General features: G+C 44.0%; 2 long non-coding RNA genes across 2 annotated transcripts in view; both read right to left on the bottom strand.

The window, feature by feature from the left end:
• The window catches only part of LOC142764853 (uncharacterized), a 38,755-nt gene extending 25,936 nt beyond the window's left edge, over nucleotides 1-12,819 (bottom strand). Inside the window, exons 1-2 of the long non-coding RNA XR_012883926.1 lie at nucleotides 12,712-12,819; nucleotides 8,420-8,467 (exon numbers count right to left, since the gene is read on the bottom strand). This is a non-coding gene — a long non-coding RNA (uncharacterized LOC142764853). The remainder of the gene's footprint in view (nucleotides 1-8,419; nucleotides 8,468-12,711) is intronic.
• A 1,687-nt stretch (nucleotides 12,820-14,506) lies between these two features.
• Nucleotides 14,507-16,000, bottom strand: LOC142764852 (uncharacterized). The gene is made up of 3 exons (XR_012883925.1): nucleotides 14,915-16,000; nucleotides 14,756-14,798; nucleotides 14,507-14,634 (listed from the first exon to the last, which is right to left on the bottom strand). It is a non-coding gene; the product is annotated as an uncharacterized LOC142764852 (long non-coding RNA).
• Nucleotides 16,001-25,587: the final 9,587 nt, after the last annotated feature.

The following is a 25,587-nucleotide window of genomic DNA, read 5'->3' as shown; positions in this document are numbered from 1 at the left end:
CTGCGAATGGAGTCAGTCCAGTGGATTATCGTTTAGTCACTTTGTCGCCGTTTAGGGTACTGTTAAGGGTGGACCAACAGACAATTGTACAGACAGACGGACAGACACCAAAATTATTACGTCGAAGGTCCTCAAGAAAGACTATCATCTTTAAAAACGTGGTCATGGGTGCAACACACAATAGCACGAGCTTCTCGTGAACGAGTGCTTGCTTCTAGTTCCCGCTACTGTGATTGTGGCAGGAGCACAATGTGGCGCGTGCATAAGCAACGTAGGGAGAAGGTGTCAAAAACTTCGCCAATGCTATGCTTCGCGAATGCCTATGCTTCGCGAATATGATAGCTTCGCGAATGCCTATGCAGCACTGCGGTAGTTCTCACGGGAGCACCGTATGCTAACGCGTCAGCATTGCCACTTACTCAACATTTCAACAGCGCAGCAGCGTAAATGACATCGAAGCTCATTACTATAGTAGTTAGCTTCACTGTTCAGCTATAGCTGAACATCGCTCCTCTCACAAGTGTGTTTTGGGTGTTTATCTCTTTCAGGCACGTTGTTTCGTTCCATCTGGACCATGACCATTTTCATTCTTGATGTCAACAAGGCCACACATGCAATAATTACGTGCAGTACGTTTCGCGTTTCAATGTGCATTTTCAAGTTATGTGATTTTTCTCGTGTTAATTTTATAGCAAATACAGTGGTGGCGCGCCTGACCAATTTAGAAGTAAATAAGCTCGCGAAACAGTCGCGATGGCACTAACAAGATATCCTAGGATTCAGTGCGTAAATGACATTTATTTTATTGTTTCTATACTGCGACTGGTCACCTATGTACACCACACATTCATGTTTTGTCCCACAACTTGAGATACATATGCATTTGACGATACGACAGCACGATCACCGAAACAATGTCGTTTACACGATCTCTATTCATGAGGTATGAAATACTGAAATACAGCAGCCTGTTTGCACAGCGTCATGAATGGCAAACCGTGTGTGACGGCTCCGTCCTATAAGCACTGAAATGATCTTCTTAACACGGAGCATTTTATACCAGCGTCCGCCAAGACTTCACTGAAGCATTTCTGTCACTTATAACACGTGAAAGGATGTATAATAAGCAATGACAAAAAAAAGAAAAGTTCTCTCGGCAGAAACAAAAAGAAATATAGAAGCTTCGCACCCTTCTTTGTTTTCAATTTTGCATTTCTTTCGTCTATTTTTTTCTTCTTTTTTATGTGATGCTGGGGATACCTTTTTATATCTATTTTGAGTATAGTTTTTCTTTCTTTTTCTCGCCTTTATATCTATTCAGTCTTTTGCATTTGGCTTTCACTAGTAATATTGTTTCTTCTCATTCTTTCTACCTTTCTTCTTTTACTCTTCTTTTCTAATTTTCCTTTCTATATCTTTAGCCTTTGCTTAAAATTTCTGTCATTTCTTGCATCTTTCATTGTCTTCTGCTCTCTTTCCGTGTTTTATGTCTTTATCCCATTTATTTCACCAAGTTTTTCTCTCTCCATTTGTTTTCATCGCTCAATTTCTTTTTCCCTAATTTACTTTATATTTCCGCAATCTCCATTTTGTCTTTTTTTTTCACATGCCTAATGTGCTCACTGCACCAAGAAGATTTGGTAGAATGCTCGCACCAGTTGTTCTTTGCAGCGAGTTAGCTCGGTTGTGCGGCACGTACCCATCTTAGAAGTGGTGTGTCATATGACGGAGCATGAGTTGCCGACACCTAAAGCAGCTTCCATCTTACAACACATTGCTCGAACAGCTTACATGTAGCTGAAAAATGCATGACATACACGGAAGTGTGTTTAAAATACAAGGAGCGCAAACATTTTACACTGTCACAAAGACGCAACATTACTTTCTACCATAATGAAGTATACGGTATAAAACAACATTGCGAAGAGTTAGCAGACGAGCTTTATGTCAACACTTTCAAAAAACATTTCATCGCACAGACAGTGCTAACTGTATAGATATTTATGTAAACAGCGTTCGCACTTGAATTCTCAGTCGTGCGCTTCCGCTTAGTGAAGAAGATGTATGTACTGCTCATCAATATTAAGTTCAAGATGTCGTACTCTGATTGATCCAGCAGCATTGTTACAAGAATTGCAAAACTATATATGTAAGTCATCGCGTATAATCAAAAATTCATTTTTCATTTGGTTTTCATTGGGTTTTTCATTGGGCTTCATTGGGTTTCATTGGGTTTTTCATTGATCTTCTAGAATTTTGGGCCCTTTTTGCTTTCACTCTATAAAAATATACACCAAGTAACGCTTCAAGGCAGCACAAACAATGCACTCGCCTGACTTGGACTAGGGCTAACAGTAAGAAAAGTTGAGGGGGACCCACGCTGAAAAGATCATAGTAGGTGAATCAGGAAAGAATAACTACAGCAAGCACACCCAAACATGTCTTGAACCAAAGTGTTCTATAGGAAGCAGTGTTGATCGTAAAGTTGTCAGCATTGCAAAAAAAGACAACATTGCAGGGGCGTGTTACATTCAGCTCCACGCAGAATGAACTATAGTAGTTGAGAGGATAACTTACTAAAATAAAAAAGTCTGTCCTGCCCTTCTCCATCTATGACCTTTTTGTCTACAGCCCCCCTTCCTTGTACAGAGTAGCATGTGGGCGCTTTACTTACGCTGGCAGAGTTCGCCGTTGTTCGTTAGAGAGTTTTCTTTCTTTCTCTAAAGATTTCACATTCATGACTCTTGCTGGCATATTGTTAGTTTATTCTGCCCCAGAGACGTGGCCTACCAATGTCTGCTTATATACCCAGGATTGTAACTCAATAACACGGCCTAGCCGTTTCTGTTTACCCACAGTTGTGTCTCATTAACGTGGTGTAATGTGTAAAGCATTTGTTTACGAATGATTGAGCAAGACGAGATCACGTGATCTACCAGCTCTGTCAACGGTGTTTCTGTGAACGCCTCACGTCAAATAATTACTCAACTACTGTTTAAGAAATCAGCTGCACTTGCCTCTCTACTGAAGCAATTCAGCCCACTTTTCTTGCACAAAAGTTATAGTGTCCAGTTCTGATGGCGCAAGAAAAAAAAACACCCAAAATACAAGCCTGAGGAATGGCACTACGACTGAAAATCTGTTATATAACTACATGTACGCGGGAAGAACTTACTGCCGTGCGATGTGCCCTACAATACAGCGATTCTGAGGGACCGAGCAAATCGGCTGTTTTTTCTGTGTGAAAACTGCCTTACATGGCAACCAGTCAGCTCATCGACACGGATTCTACGACCCATTTGCCAAAAAATTCTGAATATGCAACCCCGCGTCCAAGAACAGGGCCACGGGGTTGACCTTTGGTGGTCAACTCGTCCTTAAGAGATCAATAAAATTGTTTACCCCAACAACACGGGTCGAACATTACAATAAGAAAAGAGTTCGAATCTTTCTTCTCATGACAGGCGCTCCAAAGCAGCTTCGCTACCTGGCACCTAATCTCGAAACTTGTGAAGTGGGATACGCCAGTTATAGGACTAAACCACGCCTCCAAAAAACCCTCACGCTTGTACTTCTGGCTCCAACCCAAGTTCGTAAGCGGAAATCTCAGCTTCATTGTATTCTTTTGTTGGACGTCCCTTTTATGAAACCACACACGTGATTAACCCAAAAACTCGAGTGACAGACTGTGCGGCATGACAGGTAAGCCGCACGGAGGAACACAACAATATTCTTGTATGCTGCTGTCCTCTACTTGGCTCTGAAAGACGAACGTTTTCTATGTGGTAGATTATTGGCTGCTCATCATGTCCATGCTGCTTGAGCACCATCACCGTTCTCAAAAAAGCACTTTTGTGCTTTCAAAGCACTAGCCTTTGTGGAGGCCTGTGGCCATTTTACAGAGCCAACGCCTTTTACGTGACAAGACGGGTATTGATCATTTCTTTTTTTTTCACTTATCTCTGTTTTCCACTCTGTCTTCTTCACATATTCGCTCCCCTTTCCTTTTACCAAGATGTAGGGTTGGCCACTAGAGTGCTGTCTGGTTAAACTCACCGCCATCTTCACTATGTACCTCCGTTCTTGGCATCACATGACTCGCAGCCAATCCGCCTCACTTTAGACTTCCTGGTGTCTACAACTCTCCGTTTCTTTGCTTCCCTTGCCCTAGTTTATTACGTGTCTGTAAATAGTTTATTTATTAAATGTTCCAAGCGACTTCCAAATTTTTTGTACTCTAAGTCACAATGATCATTGTTTTCTGATATTTTCTGCATCATCAAGACCTTCTCTAATCAGGTGACCTCAGTGACGCTTCCTCATCAGTCTACTGCTACTGCTACTACCATCACAGCGGCCACCATGGTACAAGGTGGACTAAAGCGGCTTTGTTGTAAAAGTTGTTGTAGATTGGATGTAATTATGACTTTTCTGGCAAAGTAAGCTGTAACGTACGCTGGGTGCTATATCTTACTTAACAGGTGCAACGAGTCGCAGATTATTTACACCGATGTTCATGTCTTCCGTCCTTTTGGCAGCCTGCCTCACGATGTACAGCAGGCACATCCTATATAGCACAATCGGACAGTAAGGATAACACAGTTTGCATTGATATAAAATGCTCACTTTTCTTCTTTCCAGAGTGTGATTGGCGAGATTTAGCTCGGAGGAGACTGGAAAGAGCACAGCGCAATGCTCACGAAAGATATACGCTTACATACACAAGTAATTACAACTTTGTTTCAATAAAGTACGAGGGGTACTTTAGTATATCCTCTCGACTAGTGATATGTCGCTTAACGCTACATAGCTGGTGGCGGTCAACATCAGGTCTTGAAAGGAAGGCACCAGACCTGCGTCAGCTGTGTTTACTTCATTGTCCAGACAAAACTGAGTAAATGCTTCGCTAGAATACTCAATCGCTTTTGCCGAGACTTTTGACCATATAAGCGCAGCAGTAGTACAGCTGTCTTGTGACGTTAGTAATACGCTTACAAAATTGTCGAGAATATTCCGAGCCTGTTCGGCTGGCGTGTAACGTTCCGTACATTCCTACAGTGGTTTAACTTTGTTGCATAAAAACTAAGTAGTGAATTGTGAAAATAAATGACCCACAAGGGAAAGACATGCACCAAAGCAATCTTTATGCGTGTTGTTTCATTTGTTTTGCCGATTAATAAAAAAACCACCTTATCACTAGCTTCATGTTCACAATTTTACAGTGAGCAAAAGCAAACATTTATACATAGAAATGTTGCGGCAACAAGTGTCACAAATGCAAGCTGCGCTTGCATTTGTGGCATTCAATACAAGCGCAGCTTATTCCACCGCTTTGCAAATGAAAATCAGAAAGGACACAAGGACAGTTGACTATGTATTCAGCTGTACAAAAACCCCAAAGAAGCAACTAGCTGCCTAGCTCAAGACTGCAATTCTTATACGAATTATATGGGTGCAGAAAAATTTCTGTTCGAAAGGTCTATAAATAATCACGGAGATTACTAAGACACGCCAGTTGCAGAGAACAACGTTTGCGTGGGATACTCATCTGATTCTTTGGTAAACCAAGCGTTGTTGCGCTTTTATGAGGAAAGGTGTGCGAATCACAATTCTAGTTCAGTAAATCTTTTTACGGCTTTTATGGGGTAGTAAATAGGCGTACATTGTCAGATAAAATAAGAAGAACACGCTGCACAGGGGGGTGTTGTTAATCTATCATGCGTTGCGCATGCGGTTTCCTAGATAAGCAATGTAGGCATTGTAAAGTACTGTCGTTAAACTCAAGAAAACAAGTAAATTTTGAAATAAAATACTTGCCGGTGTTTGACGGGAGACGGCTGTTTTGGTGCCCGAGGGTGACTCAAGTTGAAAAAAAATACCGCGGTAAAAACTACTTCAAAATGCAACAATATTGCGATCAAAAAGCAAACTTCAGTTTAATGAACATGTTTTGAAAACAGCAGTTGTAATTGAAAAGTGAACAATACCGTGCAATCACGCCTTCTATAGGTAGGCCTCTTTAGGTTACAAATCAATCAAATTTGCAAGCAATGCATACATTTACTGCAAACAATTAAAACATGGCCGTTTTTTTTCCTCTCGAATGTTAGTCTCCTTGCGTTATTCTGTTGTGGGCTTAAATCTCTGAAACATGAATCACCAGTGTCTGTACACCCTGCCGCTTGTAATTTTAAATATAGCATGTTTTTACTGCAAGCAAACTCTTCCACAGATCCGTTTATTTTCGTGTCATTTTTTTTACGATGTGGCATACAAATTACTTTTTTTAAAAGTGGCAGCGGTGTCTCCTCCTATCATACGGTGCATTAGCAACTCTCATATTGCAAACATATATTTCTCATTCTCCAATGCAACGTTTTAAAACACTATCACGCATAAATAATGACGCCAACGGACAATTGAGCCAACGAATTTTCCCACTCTAGTGCTGGGAGGTTTCCGGAACTAGGCATTATACAGAAAAGTCGAGAGCTCTCAGGAATTTCGGGAATAGATGTTATGCGAACACCCGGAAGAGGGAAGATCATGGCGCAAATTTTTCATTCAGTGACACGTCATAAAGACCTCGATACATGTATAAAGTTGGACGCACAGAAGCATGTTAAAAAGTTGCAGATATTTTCATTACTGGTGTTATGCACTTGATAAACGATGCCAACAGGATCGTGAGTGTCGCCAACACAATGAGCGATTAGCTGACATGAAGCACAAGTGCTCGCGAAAATGATAGCTCTGGACACTGCTACATAGATCAGCTTCACCGCACGACACCTAACTTAAATTGACGTTAACCCATCGTGACAGCTGTATCATAGACGTATACGTACGCATTGATTCTAAAATAAGTTAGTCAGCGCTGCAACCACATTTGATGTTTCATGGAATCAGCACCAATTTTAAAACTAGTTCCGAGACCTGGCTTTGTTTTGTAGCAAAATGATTGATCGCCACAGAGAATGCTCGGATTCGAATTCTGCTGGAACCCCAGGCTGACATTTATTCTTTGCATTCGTCGGGTGAACGATGCCGATGTCAAGTTTTTTGTAGTGCTCACGCGTTAAAAATGCCCATGTGTGTTTTCTTCGTTCCTTTGTAGATACTAAGTGTCAATCACTTTTGCCGCATGCATGCATACCGTTGGCACAAACTAGCTAATGGGGATTTTCCACTGATTGGCAGAAGGTTTTTGATGACGTACGTGACGCAATTGCAACTTCAATGATGTATGACTAGCACTTCCTATTCGTAGAGCCTATTTACCATACAGTACTAATTTTCGTTCACGCCAATTCTAGGGGTTGATGAAGATATCACCCAGACGTAATTGGCTATATACTTATGTTTACTCGTGCTACTTTCATGCGCCTCGTAAGGCTGTGCTGATGTTAAAATCACATATCAACCTTCTTCATTCGCGCTTCGCGTATTATTGATTCCCATTGTACGTGGAATCGGTCGAAATTTATAAACTCTGCTGATCATCTGTGCTATTTTGAGTCATTTTTCTCGTAGTATCAGAAATATGTTATGTGGCACGTTCTTTGAACATCAAATATAACGTGTATTGCCTCACGATGAAACAAATAATATTATTCGTGAAACGTGTCCACGCTGTCGAGCCCAAACAGTTCCCGGTAAGAACAAAGCAAGGGAAGACGCGCCTTTGTCACCCTTCCCTGACTGGTATCATCTTTCAATTCACCCACAAAAATGATCAAAAGACATACCTTACTAGGACCAGCAACAGGGCTTATGGGGCTTAATAATGGCGGAGACTGAAGAAATAGTATAAAACGGCCACCTTGGCTTAGATACACACCTATAGACATAATCCCTAAACCGCTAATATTTTCTCAGTAGTGTTTTATTTCGCTGGCCATATCGAATAAAACTTACCTCACTTGTATCAACAAAAAGAAATACAGGGTTTTGTCAGAATGGGGACTGGGAAAAAACGCAGGGCAGGGCAAAACTGGCTGAGATGTACACAAAATGACATAATCAATACCGCTTTCTTATTCTAATGAAGTGCTTTGTTTAGCTGCCTTCATGAACACAATACTTACAGAACTTGAACCAGCAAATGAACCTACAGGGCTTAACGCCAGCGGTGACTGAAAAAAAAACAGCGTGGCAGCCTTGACTGTTATATACGCAAAAATCCATAATCACTACTGATGCCGACTTTAGCAGCAATGTTTTGTTTCGCTGGCCAGCATTAATGAAGACTTATCCCACATGAAGCAGCAAAGGAACTTGTGCGGCCTAATGTTCGCGGAGACTGAAAAATAGAGAGCATGGGGATGTGGGCTGAAATTTACACGTACACATAGTTACAACTAACGCCTGGTTTAGCAGCAGTGTTTTGTTTTCATGGACAGCGTTTAGAAAGACTTACCTCACTCGAACCTAAAACTGAACTGATTGGGCTTCATGTCGGAGAAGACTGAAAAAAAAGCAGAGCATGGTAACATGAACTGAGACACATATATAAACACATATTCACTACACTCTAAGCTGAAAAGGATTGATTGCTTGATTGATTGATTTGTGGGGTTTAACGTCCATATGTAAGCCAAAAAGGACTAAAGTGGGGTATGCCATTGGTTCATTGGTCTTTAGGGGACTAAGTGTGCTGCCACAGATTTTGAACCAATTTCGGACTAACTGCGGGAGTAACTGCAAGGGTTCAACTGTTACCCCACGCACTTACTCCACTTGGTTTAAATGTTGGTCGCAGTAGAATTCTCCAGTAAGACTAACAGTTGAACTGTCTGGACCAATGGTAAAAAAATGGCGACACTGCGTTTGTGGAGTATATTTTATATTTATTCCAATTTAATAAGCACTGAAGAACATAGTATGTTATTCATGCAACACACACAGGCAAACACAAACATACGCAGTATTATTTCAAAGTAAAACACCACAAACACTGACTGCCCGCGCTATATTACAGAAAACAGACTATCGGGTATATATAGCACAGTATTTTGACCTCCCATCTAGTGCCAGTGGGCGACTCTTACACGGCTTAAAAAATCAATAAACATTAACACCATAACGCGAAAACTCACATGGGCTAGTTCGTAGCTGAAATAAGTAAATAAATAAAACGTCATGGACCATCACTCCGAAGGGGACCATAATTGAATGCGAAGCAACAGCGGTGCTGGAAGACCAGGTTGAAGTGAAAGTTATGTAGCATTTACTCGAATAAACTTATTTTTTTAACGCAAGGACGGGGGAGACAGGCTAGGTTTCTTGTAAATTTCATTGCAGATACTGTACCAAAGAGTGTTTCCACTTGACGTGTGGTCGAGCTTTGCGGGTACTTAAAAGAGTGTAGCGAAATAAAAGTGTGTTGCGAGCGGGCGGACAAGCAACACCACTCAGGTGTGTGTTGGTGGAGCGGGCAGCTGCGGCAAGACAGCAAAAGAGGGACGTCAATGCGCAACTGTGACTTGGCCTGATCGGCATCATTCCAACAACTGAGGCGGGAGAAAAAGTGCTGCACGTTGGCACAGAGACACGGAGGGACAACGTAACGCAGGAAAGTAAAATACAGGTCGCGGGTTTAAATCCCGGCCATGGCGGCTGAGTTTCCGATGAAGGCGGAGTCAATTAAGCCCTTGTGCTCAAATTCTAGTGCACGTTAAGGAACCGCAGTTGGTCCAAAAATTCGGAGCCCTCCACTTCGGCGTCTCTCATATTCATATGGGGGTTAAACCTCACATATCAATCAAGGCCAATCAAATAGCTGCTTCATAATTATTAAATGACGTAGCTGCATTGGCTTCATGAGTCAAAGCGTGATTACCTCGAAAACTGTTCTGGTCTTGCCTGTAGCAGTGTAAAAACGCCGCGCAAAAGTCCAAGCACCTTTAGAAGAGGCCCACACCACATGTGGTGTGGGCCTCTCTGCACAGAAAGTGCAGTATACTGCACTTTCTGTTTAAAGAAAGCCACTAGAATGTCTTAACTCAAGGCACTATGAGGTTCAAGCAAAGACAGAGTACGGAGAGGTGGGTTCTGACCAGAGGCGTTTATTTAAAAAAACGTCCTCATAAAAAAGTGCGATTGCTGCGCATATCACTACCTCGAATAAAACGTGCAAATCACCTCCTGTACAAGAAATTCACAAAAATGTCTTGTCAGAAAGACAGTAGCTCTATTTACACGTTTTCAAGAACGAGTTTCCAGATATGGTATATCTCAACAAAATTTTTTTCACGCTGCGTCTTAGCCTTACCTAAAATAAACAACACTTTCAAACCGAGGAGTAGAAGCACACCGCTTACAATATAGCGCAAGGTTACAACCATTGCTAAAGGGTAGAAGATTTGCATGCTCCCTCAAGCAAGCGTTGTTACATTGACAAGTTTATGCTGATGTACTATGGCCATCAAGTGAAATACGAACAGTGACAAGCCTTCGTGATGGTATAGTGCGCGCCCGTACAATTATTACCATGTATTGGCATGCGTATATATGCGCAGAGCTTCCAAACACGATGGGCGTGCCTGTAAATGGCGATAACTAAACGTCACGCTCACTCCTATCACGCACCCTTGCCACTGTCCAGGTTTCGTTTGATGCCGATAGTACACACAATATTACAACACAGCGCCATTTTCTACACCACTTACACGTGCTATATGTTTATGATGTGGGCCAAGACTTTTTTTGCCTCACAATAAAGAATGCACACTACATATTAATGTCACATGCCCTCCTTTTCCAGTCTGATATCAATTCTGGAAAAAACTTTTTTTTTTCAACGAGGGTTAAATGTACGGATTGCATTTCATCAAGGTTCTTTTTGTTTCGTCACGATAGCAATTATGTGGAAAGCTTCGGCTGTTTTTTTTTTGCCATCACTGCCAAAACCGCCATTGATCACCGTACGTATATACGTGTATACATATACGAAAACTCATAAAGGTAAAAAAAAAACTGGGCCCCCTATATGCATGCAACACTGCAAACGCCATCGAAAAACGATGGTCTTGCGTCTGGAGAGTATGAACAAAACGTTTATTTGCTGTTCTGCGCAAGAAAATTGGTGAATGGTAAACTGAAGGCGTTGCGTAGAGTGTTCCGAGCGTGCAGTGGAGGCGCACGAGCACATCAAGTCACGTCACACGTGAGACATGAGCGCTACCTGGCAGTTATCTTGGAAAACGAAGTACGTGGCGTGCGTACCCGTTTCATTGGCGATAACGAGTAGAACGCCAGGCCATGGGTAGGTGCGACCACCATGTCGTCTTAGCAGAGCATTGAAAAAGACTTGCCTTTTCGTGCAAGCGTTGCATTGTCAGCATAGCTTGATAAGCGCTACGGTCCTTAGAATTACTTATGTGTGCTTTTTCTAGTAAAAAGACACACATACAGAATGTGGAAGTGTTTTATGGTGCCTGAGATATGCTCAAAAATTACTTTCTAATTGACAATAAGACAAGTATGAAAGCTAAATCTTGAACAATATTGGTGGGCGCTGTGGATGGGATAAGCCGTTTCGGGTATCGTTGATACCGTGAGGGTATCGTTAAAATCACACAGACAATTGTAGAGACAGGCACATAGACAGACAGATAAATAATTTTTTGTTGAAGGTCCTCAAGAAAGACAATCGTCTTCAAAAAAGCCTCTCGCTCTCGGCGCCTAGCTCATCCCGATGCGCGGTCGCGCGCATATCTGCCACGAGTACTTTGCCCCGCAAAGAGGGGGGGGGGGTTGGTGGTGAATGCTTGTGCGCATGCCCATATCTTTCGGTGGGGATACTCTTTTGCCTTCGGCTTTCACCGGAACGATTGTGTTAGTTGCCAGGCCTCGTAAAACAGCGAAGTATAACAACTGCGACACTTGTTAGTTTGCACTAATCTGTACTTGTGATTACCTTTCGTGTATCGTTTTGTTTTAAATGGTGCAACAAATGTCCAGTGGTAAACATTCTTATTTTGCTCTCACCCTGTGTATATTGTTTTCGTGCGTAATTTTTGTTTGAGCAGCACGCTGCGCATTTCGATCTGCTTGCTATTCTCTGCATCAAATTCCAAATTGTTACTATCGCATTCATTGCTTCGCCCTCGCGGCGAAACTGTGACTTTCTAGGGTTGAATATCATAATTACTCCTGTGTTTCCATGTGAGATGCCTAAACATCTGACACGATTATGACACATGTGTGGTGTATAGCATCCCAATTTGTTGTGATAAGGTATTCATTAGAAAGCCCGGTCAATGCATTAACGTTCGTTTACGGGAGCACGCAAATCTTCTATCCTCTGGCAATGGTGGTACCTTTCAGCTACATTGCAAGTAGTGTGGTTCTATACCACTTTTTGCAAATATATCTATTTTAGGTAGCGCTAAGACACAGCGTGAAAAAGAGATAATTGAGGCCGGCCTTCTTTGGATATCATGGTCAAAACACGTTTCTGCTTTGAAGTCAAAACTGAGGAGTTTAGTACAAGTTCTTCGGGTCATGGCGGAAAAAACATCCGCCTTTGGAGGTAGCTCTGTGGCAAGCATATCGATGTTTACTCGTACGATACCTACAATACAGCATGCTTGTGCTTTTAATCATAAAGCCTTTAGTTGTGAGCCTGCTAGAAAGCAATCAATTGAGCTTAGAGGTTGCGCACAAGTTGGGGTTAACTCGATCCGCATTAACCAATGAAACTCTCACCAAATTTCAAGCTTGACCCATCAAAGTAGGTGTGCTCTGCTAGCATCTTCATGTTCATGATCTCTTGTTGACACAGGCAACATTCTCTATCAGCGCTTCTTGCCGGCCACTCTGACTGCAGCCTATAACGTGAAACGAGAACGTAATAACATCAAGATTGATCCACCACGGGTTCCTAGGGTACCTCCGTGGCTCCTGCCTAGACCGCTTTTAGGCATCGGATTTCTGGGAATATAAAGAACACCCTTGTATCAGATATTAGCATAAAGCAAATTTTACTCCTGCATATTTATACGATGTATGACGGTGTGGTGCACGTGTATAGTGATGGATCTACCTTCATGTCTTTTCTCCACAGCCATTTTCATCCTGGAGATGAACACCACTTGACGTTTCAAAATCTACCACGAAACCACATTCACTGCTGTTGAACTTGTTCCTATTCAAGAGGTAAACTGTTTCATGTCCACAGTGCCCACTTTAAGATGAATGATAATGTGCTGCGCGAAAGCTGCTCTTCAAAACATCGATGGTGTCATGAGATAAGGTCATATCATACTATATCAATTCAAATCGCGGAGCTTCACGGCATCGCTACAAAAATTGAACATCATGAAGCAATCCAGTGAATACACGCTAACAGTGACGTAATGTGGAATGAAAAGGCTGACCCTGAAACTAAAAGAGCTTTAAACAATGCCCCAGAAGCGTCTTTTGCGTTTTATTCAGCAGACACAACATCTTACTTTGATGCGTAATGTGTAACTTCATCTGAGAATACTGAACAAAATCAGAACACTGGCACAAGTCGCTGCACAAATGGACCTTAAAATTGAGGTTCCGTATCTTTCACATGCTCAAGCGAAGAATTTCATGCATTATACTCCGCATTCGTCTTGGTGTGGCCTACATGACACGTTACACGCACTTGATCGGCTGGATTGACGTAGGTCCCGAAAGTGGTGACTGTCAGTTGCCAAAAACGCGGAAATTATATTTTGCAATCGTACAGCGTACGCAAGAGAACGTCAGCAACTGATCTCATAGATTAAATGGCATGTAAGTCTTCTTTTCACTGATAAAAGAGTGTTACGTCCTTGACTTGACGCTAGAAGCACAACTGTGGTTATAGGAACCATCGTAGCTTTCTAAAGAACCACTGGCCTGTATGCACGTCTTTAGAAATACCCCAGCGCTACAAGACCATGTGCTCAGTTCCCAGCCTTATCAGCGTCATTCATCCCTCTTTCGCTCGCAGATCACCTTCCCTAGTAGAGAGTAGCAGGCCAGAGCAAACTGTAGCTTAGCCCCACCTCTATACTTTTTGTGAGTAAAATATCTCTCTCTGTTCTGGAAAATGTGTGACTGCAGACGTTGTGTTTTCGCCAAGAAAGATTGTGGGTTTTCTTGAAGAGAGGTGATTTGAATAAGTAAGATAGGTACAGTAATTTATAAAGGTGCCTTTGCGCATGCCCTGTGTGGACTCGGGAGGAGGCAGTTGTTTCAATATAAACAGCAGTTGTTAGTATCCTCTTTGTAACCATGTCTTCTTTCTCGCATATTTGTTTCTTGATTTAGGCTTAATGGCTTTCTTCAAGTTTCGGTGAGTACATACTTACCCAACAAGCAACAATTCTGGGCAGTACTGCACGGTTACCTTACTGTATCGATTTGTTTTGCTGGCTATTATGATAAAAAAACGCACCACACTTGACCCAGCAATTGAACTTTCAGGGGTTAATATTTGTGGAGACCGAAAAAAAAACAGAGCATGACATTCTTTACTTACATATACACTGCACCAGATGTTTCATGCCATGTGTCTGGTTTATCGGTAGGGTTTTGTTTCGCTGGCCAGCATTATTAAATACATACTGCACTTGACCCATCAACTGAAATTATGGGGCTTGATGGCAGCGGTGACTGAAAAAAAGTACAGTATGATAACATTAGGTTGCATATAGACTCATACACATAATCACTGCTCTAAGCTTAAGATGTACATAAGTTAGTTTCGCTCGTCACCTTGATCAAAAGACCCTACCTGAAGCAGCAAAAGGAGTTACGGTGTTTAATTTTCGTGGATACTGAAAATACACATAGGAAGGCAATCTTGGTTCACAATTACACATATACACATGTTCACTCCTGTATGCTTATTTTAGCTACAGGTTTGTTTGTCTAGCCATTATGATGAACTTACGCCACTTGAACCAGCCAATAAGCTTGTGTGGCCTAATGTCTGCGGAGACTGCAAAAAAACAGAGCATGACAATCTTGACTAAGGTGTCAAACAAACATATAATACTTACTGTGTGTCTAGTTGAGTTGAAGCGTTTTGTTTTGCTGGTCAGTGATAGTGAAGACTTACCCTATTTGAACCAGCTACTTGACTTATAGAGCTCAAAGGCAACAGAGACTTAAAATGTAAAGCACAGCATCATTGTCTGAGACATGCACGCATGCACATAATCTCTTATCTATGCTTATTTTAGCATATTGGCTTGTTCTGCTGATCACCAAGCTCAAAAGAATCACCTGTCCTATGCTATAAAAATCACTTTTGAGGCTTGACGTCCATGGAGACTGAAAAAAAAACATAGCATGGCAATCCCAGTTTAGATAAAGAACTAATAAAGTATTCAATATTGGGAGCTAATTTTAGCGCAAGGGTTTTATTTGAGTGGTCATTATAGAGTAAATACTTACCCCAATTCAACTTAGAGAAAAACCTATCGGGCCTAATAACAATGGAGACTGAAAAAAAGAGTATCATGGTCATATTGACGGAAATATCCCCACGTACAAATTATGACTACTGTATATTTATACTAGCGTCATGACATGGGTGACTAGCAATTAAAAGCAAGAACTTAACCTGTTTGGATCAGTGCGGGGAATGATGGCGCCTAATTGCGGGGATACTGCAAAAGAAAAACATTATTACATCAACGGAGTTGTGGAAAGATGCACAGAATTCCTATTCTTTGCCTATTTGGCAGTACTGTGTTGTTTCGCATGTCCATCATGAATAAAGGTTACCCCACTTATACCAGCGATTGGACTTGTTTGGGTTAAAGGTGGCGCAAACTGAAAAAGGAAAGCGCAGAAACCTTCACTGAGATTTGCACACAATCACACTTTCATTATGGTATGCTTATTTTAGCAGTAGTGACCTGCTTTGCTGGTCATATTGAATAAGAGGCTTACTCTACTTGAACCAGCACTTGTGCCGGCATTAGGAACTGGTGGTGAAGGCTGAAAAAAGAAAGCACAGACACATTTGCTGTGATTTAGTCATAAACACATAATAAAACTACATGCTTTCTTTAGTAGTAGTAGTAACTTGCTTTGTATGACAGAATGAATAAGCGATTTACCATACTTAAACCAGCCCTCAGACTGGCGGTAGTTGATGCCGGCGGATACTGCAAACAATCTAGCGCGTGATTTATGACTGAGGTATCTGTACACACATGCACACATTTGCTATTGCGTGTGTATTTTAGCAAGGCTACTGACAAAGTAGCAAGAGAAAAATGCTAAGGTCACAGCAGTCGACAAAGTTAAATTCTTCGGGCAGGGTTAACTAGCTGAGAACTTCATGTACTACCACAATTTACCATTTTTGTACAACATATAAAAGTATTTGTGTTGTTCCTTAACGCTTAGCTATTCACTTTTCAGAAAAGAATTAGTTTGTAGCATACGTAAAATTCTGTCTACAATCTGCCAATAGTGATGGCTCCGATCAACTTTTTCCGGCCTTTCCGTACTTATTTTGCACTAAGTGGTCACAGTTACATGGCCAATACACAGTTGAACTTTACTGGTGTAGTTGCGTTTAAGTTGAATTGTTTAAAGTGCTTGATAGACATGACTCTTATGCGTCTGAATGATGGTGCCAGCTCTGTGCCATTTTTTGTGTACAGCCTATTTTATTTTAGTGATTATACAAATGCGACAGCGTTTGTACTGCTTTGTAGACTGCCGCCACTGTTCTTTATTTCAAGAAGGCTTCTTACCACACGTGCGTGATGTTGAGACAAGGATGTCATGTCCACTTGGTATTAGCTATTTTTTAATCATGAGAGCGTCTCTACACACATACCAAAATAAACACTCTTCATGTGAAACCAAGTAGAAGGGTACGGTAGACTCCTTTGAAATCCGGGTGACTAGTGATATTAATATGCCTAAGAATCGTTAGCATTATTAGGGTATGCTGAATAAGTGAAGTAATGCATAAATAATGCTGTTTTGTATCTTTATCAGTAAGCTTTCCATAATCGCTATGAATCTCAGAGAATGTAGCAGTCTTCACGTATCTGGCGACTTCCGAAAGTGGGGAGCACTAAGATGCATCAGGGCGGTACGGGAGTATAGTGTCGAGTGGGTGGGAAAGTTCGCGGCCGTACAATAGAAAGAACGGGGGAAACCCGGTAGTCGCTTGCGTCGTGGTGTTATAAGCGAAGGTAACAAAGGGCTATACAGCGTCCCAGTTAGTGTGGTCGGAGGAGGTGTACATCCTCAGCATGTGGCCAAGTGTGCGGTTGAACCGCTCAGTAAGAGCATTTGTCTGTGGAAGGTATGCGGTATATTTCCGGTGGATAATGTTGCATTCAGCGAAGATAGCTTGGATGACCTCCGACAGGAACACTCGACCTCTGTCACTGAGTAATTCCCGCGGAGCACCATGGCGTAGAATGAAGCTGCGGAGAATGAAGAGTGCAACTTCGTGGGTGGTCGCTGCCGGTAGAGCTGCAGTCTCAGCGTAGCGTGTCAGATGACCGACTCCGACAATAATCCACCGGTTTCCAGAGCTACTACAAGGGAGGGGGACATAGAGGTCTATACCCACGCGGTTGAATGGGCGAGCCGGGTACGGGAGCGGCTGTAACATGCCAGTAGGGCGCCGCGGAGGTGTCTTGTTCTGTTGGCAAGTGGTGCAAGACTAAACGTAATTCTGCACAAAGCGATACATTCCTCACCAGTAATATCGTTGGCGCAGCCTTTCGTAGGTTTTAAGAACACCTGCGTGAGCACTTTGGGGATCTGCATGGAAATTCATGCAGATGTCCGAGCGCATATGAGTTGGGACAGCAAGGAGCCACTTTCGACCACTAGGCATGTAGTTGCGGCGGTACAGAATGTTGTCTCGTAAGGAAAAGTGGGCTGCTTGTCGGCGTAGCACTCTCGTGGAAGAGGCGGCAGACGGATCGGTAAGGTAGTCGAGTAACAATGCAAGGTATGGATCTTTACGCTGCTCCGAAAGCATGTCAGTGGTGTCGAGTGGTGACAAGGTGGTAAAAGGGGGTGACAGAGAAGCCACATCTGGTGTGAATGGCGATCGGGAAAGTGCATCGGCGTCCGCATGCTTGCGACCGGAACGATATACGACACGGATGTCGTATTCCTGCAATCGAAGTGCCCAACGCCCCAGACGTCCGGACGGGTCTTACAAGGTGGACAGCCAACATAGAGCGTGGTGGTCTGTGACCACGTCGAAAGGACGGCCGTAAAGTTACGGGCAAAACTTTGTAAGCGCCCAGATTATAGCCAAACACTCCTTGTCTGTCACGGAGTAATTCAATTCAGCCTTCTTAAGAGCGCGACTTGCATAAGCGACTACGTATTCAGTTTGGATGCCTTTCCGTTGTGCCAAAACGGCGCTAAGACCAACGCCACTTGCATCAGTGCGTATTTCTGTGGCAGCAGTGGGGTCGTAGTGGCGAAAAATATGTGGCGAGGTCAGGAGGCGGCGCAGCTGGTGAAATGCGTCGTCACACGCAGGTGAACATGCAGATGTACTTTTGCTGTTGGAAAGCAGACTAGTTAGAGGTGCGATGGTGGACGCGAAGTTGCGCACGAAGCGACGAAAGTAAGAGCAAAGACCAACGAAACTTCTTAGGGCTTTCAGTGATGTGGGCATTGGGAAGTCAGCGACAGCTTGAAGCTTATCGGGATCCGGAAGAACACCGTCTCTTGTGATGACGTGTCCCAAGATGGTTAGTTTTCGGGCTGCGAAGTGGCACTTCTTGGTGTTAAGTTGTAGGCCTGCAGAAGCAAGACACGTCAGAATCTCGTGGATACGACAAAGATGTGTCGGGAAATCAGCTGACAAGACTACGATGTCATCTAGGTAACACAAGCAAGTTTTCCACTTGTGGGCCCGCACTATGGTATCTATCATGCGCTCAAAAGTCCCAGGTGCGTTGCAGAGCCCAAATGGCATGACTTTGAACTCATATAGGCCATACGGCGTTACAAAGAATGTTTTAGGGCGATCACATTCAGCCATTGGCCCCTGCCAATACCCAGAACGCAGATCCAAGGATGTGAAGTACTCGGCGCCTTGTAAACAGTCAAGAGCATCGTCTATTCGTAGTAGCGTGTAGACGTCTTTCTTTGTAATCATAGTTAGGCGGCGATTGTCCACGCAAAATCTAACGGTGCCATCTTTTTTTTACAAGAACCACGCGTGACAACCAAGCGCTTTGAGAAGGCTGTATACCTCCACGTTTAAGCATGTCATCTACTGTCTCCGTAATGACGCGGCGCTCTTCGGCAGAAACGCGGTAAGGACGCTGTCGCAGAGGCGAATGTGAGCCGGTGAGCATAGTATGAGTGACAGTCGTGGTGCGGCCCAAAGCAGGTTTCTGAAAGTCAAAATAAGAGCGAAACTTGTTAAAGAGAGCAACAAGTTGGCTGCGATGCGAGGGGGGAAGGTCTGCGTCAATAGCATTGTCGAAGGTTGGCGAGCTTGATGGGTCAGACACCTGAGTGATTGCGGCAATGTGACATGGCATTTCGTCGGGAAGAATAATATCATTGATATGGTCGACAGGTTGCACATATCCTAACATTTCACCACGAAGCAAGCCAATGTGGTAGTTGCAGTGGTTGGTAACCAGCATTACGGTTAAACCAGATGCAATTGTAAGAACGGCAAATGGGAGAACGATGCCCATGCGTTCAGTAAAAACAGAGGATGGCGTAAACATCACCGTGGCGTCAGGTTGCGCCATACATGAAAGGCTAATAGGGACTGAAGCTTCCGGAGGCACGGTGATGTCGTCGTCAGCGATGACTTTGCAGAGCAGTAGTGAATGGTCGGTCGATGGGAACTCACAACTTGGCACTAGGGACACTTCCGCATGGCAAAAATCGATGATAGCCTCATGACCTGATAAGAAATCCAAACCCAGGATGAGGTCATGGAAGCAAGATGGTAGTACAAAAAAATTGGACGATGTACAAAACGTCTTGGATGACGACGTGCGCCGTACACACAGCCGAGGGATGAATGTGTTGCGCGCTAGCCGTGGTCAGCACGATGCCACAGAGAGATGTGGTCACTTTCTTCAGTTTGCGACAAAATTTTGCGTTCATCACAGAAACGGCGGCCCCAGTATCAATTAACGCTTGTGTGGCGACTCGCTCAACATTGACATCAACAACATTTTGCGGCGAAAATGGAGGCCTTGATAATTGCGCAGAAGTTACAGTTCTTGCCTCTGGAACTGCACTGATCAGTGTCCATCCTCAAAAAGTGGTCCGCGACGCATCGGAGATGGCGATCGGCGACGAGATGGGTAACGAGAAGTTGATGGGCAACGATCCGAGTCAGAGTGCCTTTGTTCGTATGCAGACGTGGTGGCCTGCTGCGACGCATAGGTAGGAGTTCCAAAGGATGCGTACGCAAGTGTGGAACGGCGGCGGCAGTAGCGTGCAATGTTGCCAGCGATGCCACACGCGAACAAGATAGGACGGTTGTCATGGGTGCGCCACTCATTAGCTGGACGGAAAAAGCGAAGTGAGGGCCAGTAAACCGGAGGCACTGCCGGAGGAGGTGGAGCTGGTAAGGATACTGGATGCGGTGGGGGCCGCGCGACTACAGCTGCGTAGCTGAGAGGTGAAGGTGGCGCAGGTGGTGCGTAGCCGGCAGTTGATAGATCAGATGGCACCGAAGTGCATGGGTAAGGGGCCGGAACTGTAGGGAGGACATCGCAAATTTCTGTGCGTATAGCCTGCTGCAGTGTCGAAGGCAGACTTGTGGTGGGCGCGTCGCTATGTGGCAGCAGGGAGAGCTGTCGGGCGACTTCCTCCCTGATGACGTCTTTAATCTGGTTGGACAGACTTTCTTGGCGAACGTTGGCATTTGCGAGTGCGACAGCCGAGATCGAATCTGGTGGTGAGACACTCTGTCGGGCGATGGAGCGCTGACGGCGTAATTCATTGAAACTCTGGCACAGGTTTACGAGGATAGCCACCGAGGTCAGGCTTTTCGCTAGCAACATCTGGAATGCGCCATCCTCAATGCCCTTGAGAATCTGCCGAATTTTCTCTTCTTCGGGCATAGATGGGTTAACACGCCTGCAGATGTCGAGCACATCCTCAATGTAACTAGTAAACGTTTCGCGAGGCTGCTGGGCTCTGTGGCGCAGATGGTGGTCAGCGCGGACCTTGCGGACCTCTGGTTGGTTGAACGCTTCAGTTGCGAGGGTCTTAAAGGAGGACCAGTTGGCGATGGCGGTTTCGCGGTTGGTAAACCAAAGCTTAGCTACGTCTGCCAAGTAAAAGATAACGTAGGTGAGCTTAGAGTTGTCGTCCCACTTGTTGCTGGCGCTTACGCGTTCGTACAAGGAGAGCCAGTCTTCGACGTCTTGCTCACCACTTCCGCTGAAGATTGGTGGGTCCTGCTGGTGAGTAGCGCCGAGGCAGGTAGACGGGGCAGCCGATGGTGCTGGCAGAACTGGGACGGGCTGGTTGGCGACTGCGTCAGTCATGTTTCGCGGTAGTTTTTCAGACAACTTGCGAGAGCGGAGCTCCAGGTCTGCTTGGGGATCTCAGCAGCCTCCACCAAATGTGATGACGTTTATTCGAGCAGAGAAGTCGCAACGAGGTCGTGACGGAAAGTGGGCGTACGGCAAGTTTGGCAAAGGCGGCACAAACTCTCGCGCAAGCAGAGCACGGGGATTTTCGTTGTCTTCCGAAGGCGCATACGCGTTGGTGCGCATGCTCCACTACACTACAAAGAACGGCCGTGGCCGATTTTCCTGAGCTCTGTTCAACGACCAAACTCTACCACCTAACGACAGCGTCTGCTAAATGCAGATGAGCCTGTAAGGTCAAAGCATCAAAGAGATTTACCCACACCAACCCCTTAAAGCAATTGAATTGCTTATGTCAGATATCGAGGTGCTGCCGTATCGTTAGGAACCAATTGACACCAATACGTAAACAGCACGCATGACGCTTCAACATTCGGTTTTAATTCATTGCCCCACCGTGGTGGTCTAGTGGCTAAGGTACTCGGCTGCTGACCCGCAGGGCGCGGGTTCAAATCCCGGCTGTGGCGGCTGCATTTCCGATGGAGGCGGAAATGTTTTAGGCCTGTGTGCTCAGATTTGGGTGCACGTTAAAGAGCCCCGGGTGGTCTAAATTTCCGGAGCCCTCCACTACTGCGTCTTTTATAATCATATAGTGGTTTCGGGACGTTAAACCCCACATATCAATCAATCACTCAATTTATTGACTGTCCCTTCCTTCCAAGAGAGCGCAAGAAAACCGCTCACTGGGGGTCATACTGTTGCGCATACTTTACTAATTCGCAGTAGAAAACTAGTAAAGCAAGACGTGTCTTTGGACTCAGCCCTCAAGTCTTACCACAAAGCATTGTTCTCACCACTCTCATCATCACACTAGTGCCAGATTGCATCAGTGTCACCTTCTTGAACTGGCCACAGTCATCCCCCCGAGACGCATAGTACCGACGCTGCCACATATTCTTCACCACACAAAAACAAAACCACGATGATTGCGTCAAACTTGTTGCCGTCTCAAAAAAAAAGACCTCAGTAATCTTCTTACGATGTACTCCGTCGTATTTCACTTTGGCAGTAAACTCTTACGTGAAAGCTCACAGGTGAAACAGCGCATAGATAGTGGTGATGCAGCTTCAATTCGCGGGTGTCTTACTGAGTGTCACCATCAGAGCGTCATGTTATCCAGCAGGTGATCGTCAAGATGCTCACAACGGGTGTAATTCAGCCTTCTTCGAGCCTGCGAGGTGTCCCTTGTGGTTTTAGTTAAAAAGAACGTAAATACCTGGCGTTTCTGCGTAGACTAAGGGCATTTAAACAAGGTAACCAAAGGATGTCTTCCTGGTTTCTTCTATCGATGATACACTGGACTGCCTTCAGGATGCAGCCCATTTTTTTTCAACAGGCCGGCGCTCTCGTTAGTGGCGAATCGCCGTAGACGACCTAGACCGTGAGGATAAGCCTTTGTAACGCCCGAAGGCCTCTACCAATTTAGCGTAATGCCGTTCTGCTTGTACAATAGGCCAGACACGTTTGAGTGAATGGTGGACATACTTTTGCACAGCTCTAAATGATCTATCTGCCTCCACTATTTCGACGACGTGATTGTGTTCGCTCCAGCCTTTCATTGTAACCTCAAGTGTTTTTCGTCAAATCTTGCAGCGTTTCGTGTTGCCGGGCTCCAACTTAATTCTTTGAAGTCCTGCTCAAGGTATCGCCAAGTTACTATTGTAGAGCTCCTCATTGATTCATCTGGCATTTTCCGCCATCCCGAAAAAGTTCGTGCAACCCTCAATTTTTATATTCTAACTAGTACCAAAGATCGTCGAAGTTTTGTGGCCCTATGCTCAAATTTCCGATGATTCGTCAGAAACTTCGCAGACGTCGCCTGCCCCCTCACCGATCTTCTCAAGAAAGATGTGCCATTTGAGTGGAACCCTGAGCAAGCTGCGTCTTTTTCCCGGCTCATAGCATTTCTGCCGATTCTGCCGATACTCGGTCACTTCACACCCGTCCACTCCAATCAAGGTAGGCACTGATTCTTGTGGCTACGCTATTGGCGTGGAGTTATCCTAGTGCCAATCCAGTCAAGATTGAACTCTTACGTATGCCAGCCGTTTTCTTGCTCCTGTCGAGCACGAATACTTCATTACTGAGCATGAGTACTTGACGCTTACGGACAGTCGATGAACTCCGCTCCTATTTGTATAGCTAGCCTTTAACTTGTGGCAAATGTGCGACCTTGGAGACTGGTAAAATCTTGGTCTTCCAGAAGAGAGAGTGAGCCCGACACTACCGCTGTGATTAGAAGTATGTAATGACTGCCGAACGCCAGCGCGCGCAGGCCCGTAAGCGTCTCTTGCCTCGTGACAGAGGCAAGAGACGTTTACTCTTCTGTCAGCGACACCGATGCAGCTGCCGCATCAGAGAACTCCGCCCCCCCCCCCCCCCCTCGAGAGGAATAAAAGTCCCACGATTGAATAAAACTCCAGTAGACAGGATATGTTTTGCTTGTGGCGTGAGGATGCAGTGTTCCAGAAAGCAGTCGCGTTGCGTCGGTTTACCGTATGATGGTGTGGCCGAGTGCAACGTTGTTTGAAGTAGGCAAGCTGGAGACTGGCCGTCTTGAATTTCAGCAGGAAATATTGTAACACGCAGAACAAAAACCACAGTGGCATACCACAACGGCATGTGACCACTCAAAGTGTATCAATTTCTAGCTCCAGATATGAGAGCCACCAGGTCACCATCAAAGAGGCGGAGTCCAGAGGACCTGCTTTTCATATAAAACATCACTGGTCAAGGCGCTAATATCATATTATGTTCAGAGGCAGGGTTGCTTTTAAAGGGTATGGTCATGTCGTGCCCGAAAGCCTCAGAGGTTTTATTCATCAGCCGATTGATTCACAATTCCCCATTCTTGCTTCTCTATCATTCTATAGCCCGACATACGGTTTTCATTTATAATAAATATCAGCTGAGATATTTACACAATCTCTCTACTTCTTTCAAGCTCCCAGTATTGGCGAATGCCAATTGGCCAATTTACCAATAAATATGTGTTAAGGGTAAAAAAACAACATGTTTGAGTATGCTTCAGATAATTATTAAGATCCTGTTTCGTGCTTAAAAGACGTAAATTGTACTGAAGCAACATTTTTGGCCAATGGTATGCTTTTGCGTTTATTTTATCATGCCGTCTGTCTATGTGATAGTGGTATGTACGCGTAATTGCCGCGATACAATAAATCATTTATTGGTATAACTACTTTTTTGTTTTCACTTTTCAGGGTGAAAGTCTCAGTGCATTTCTTGCTGAAATTTTGTGATGCTTCGCTTTACGTCGAATTCATGTTTTAGTGCGACAAATCACTTACCCGGACTCCACTCATTATGACAGTCACAAGACGTGGGGAACTGGAAGGCTAAAAAGAGCGTGTTAAACATCAAATTTGTGTGAAGATACACATAATATAAGTTGTTTATGGTAATAAAAGTATTTGTAAATATCAGCAGCACCTCTCCACCAACAAATACCCTGAAAAAGCCACAATATGTGTGTAAGCACCCCAAGACGCAAAATCTTCTGACATTTTCGATTCCGCAATGTTCGCGTTGTAATTGATGATGTAAAGTGTTCATGTGCCGTTTAGAGTAGGCAAAGTTTACCTTGACCCCCCTAAAAGCCAAAAAAAATATTATATGTCTTAGCTCAAAGTTATTTGCCATACTCAAATAGCTTGAAGTATAGTTTGAAACCTATTGGAGCCTAAGATAATGTTCATATGCTCTCTGCTCTACCTCTAAAAATTATAACAAAATAAGAGAAAGCTGAATACTACATCGCATATGAGATACAAGAGAGATATGCAAATATTGAGGTGCCCAACACGCGTGTCAAGCCCTTGGGTCACTTCAGAATTGCGTAACTCAGCACCCAATAGAGCATTGTTCTAGTTACGATTGTTACCCTTTCTGGTTGGAACAAACCTTCACACATTAGCTTCCAATAAGTATTTATAGAATTAGTATCTATAGACATAAATATTAC

This window comes from Rhipicephalus microplus, chromosome 6, assembly GCF_043290135.1.
Source record: "Rhipicephalus microplus isolate Deutch F79 chromosome 6, USDA_Rmic, whole genome shotgun sequence".
In the NCBI taxonomy this organism is placed as follows: Eukaryota; Metazoa; Arthropoda; class Arachnida; order Ixodida; family Ixodidae; genus Rhipicephalus; species Rhipicephalus microplus.
Note: the sequence above shows the minus strand (reverse complement) of the source record. Positions and strands in the feature narration are given on the sequence as shown.